At 25.0% G+C, this 1,343-nt stretch overlaps 1 long non-coding RNA gene across 1 annotated transcript in view; it reads right to left on the bottom strand.

Moving 5' to 3' along the window:
• The window catches only part of LOC107638049, a 567-nt gene continuing 214 nt past the window's right edge, over positions 991-1,343 (bottom strand). Inside the window, exon 2 of the long non-coding RNA XR_001619711.2 lies at positions 991-1,274. This is a non-coding gene — a long non-coding RNA (uncharacterized LOC107638049). The remainder of the gene's footprint in view (positions 1,275-1,343) is intronic.

The raw sequence follows: 1,343 nt of genomic DNA, 5'->3' as shown, positions 1-1,343 counted from the left end.
ATAAATTACATAACATTTAAAAAGAAAATAAAATGAATAAGAAGAAAATAAAAATAAATAGAATAGATAGAAGACTACAATAAAATAAATTGAATGTGAGATTTTTTTTTGTACATTTCATATCACATCCGTTTCAATAATAATAATAAATAAAAATACATCAACTTGATATCTAAGAAAAAATGATGAGATAAAATCATAATACAGTTCTAAAGTAAAAGCTTAAATTAGAACATAATATCATTACACAACACATATTGAAAGTAATTTCACACTACAATATACCACAAACAGGTAAATGACTTAAATTTAAATACGAAACATTTTTTATTTATGCATACATGATAACACCATGGTCTATAAATACTTCATAGATAACATATCTTATATAACTCCGAATGATGAGCACGAAAGTTGGAGAGTGTGGTAGTTTGTATCCACGATAGTTGCCTTCTTGCAATGACGCCTCATAGGAAGAAAAAGAATTGTTGTAAAAGCTATCAAATGAAAGAGTAATTGGTAAACAAATTATATTTTCTTCAAGCATACATGGTCTTTTATAGTGGTAAAATAAAAATGGAAGGAATTAAATCTTATATTTTTATATTAGAAATAGAATTTGATATTTATCCTAATAAAATTATTATTATTATCAATATAAATGGGTTAACAACTTGCCACTAATAAAATATATGTTCTCAAATTTAGATTCATGTACCACACTATAATAATTACATTTTATACTGTCATTGCATTAAAATTACATTATTTTTTATTATATAAAAGATAAATTTTGTTTTATCTTCTCTCGTTTCTACTCAATCAATTTTAATACTAACAAAAAATACATATATACAAAAATTATGCGTACAACATTCTTCGACCAAATAATAACGAAATCTTAGCCAAAAAGAATTAGTAAATAGTAAATACTCATAACATTTTTTTAACCATATCAAGTAAAAAGTAACTAGCAAAAGAGAAAGATGGTAAATATAATCGGAAACTTCATTTTGATATAATATTTCATTCATTGTCCATTATTGAAACACATTTATTGAAAGGGGAAATGTTGCAATTTGCAAAGATTTAGGACTACAAATTGCCACAAGGGGATAGACAAGTACATTTGTTGTAAATGCAATCTCCAATTGCTGCACTTCCAAATATACGTTTGCAAAGAGCCTCGCACGGTGGACTTAATGTACAAACTATAAAAGGGAGTGTGCTTTTGCAGAATAGTGCCTCTGTTACTTTCAATAGCCTTTCATTTCCTACACATATATATTAAATTAATAAGAACTTAAAAAATATATATTCTAATTAAACTAATTTTTTAACTT

This window comes from Arachis ipaensis, chromosome B04, assembly GCF_000816755.2.
Source record: "Arachis ipaensis cultivar K30076 chromosome B04, Araip1.1, whole genome shotgun sequence".
NCBI classification, from domain to species: domain Eukaryota; kingdom Viridiplantae; phylum Streptophyta; class Magnoliopsida; order Fabales; family Fabaceae; genus Arachis; species Arachis ipaensis.
The sequence above is the reverse complement of the archived record's forward strand: the minus strand, read 5'-3'. Positions and strand labels throughout refer to the sequence as shown.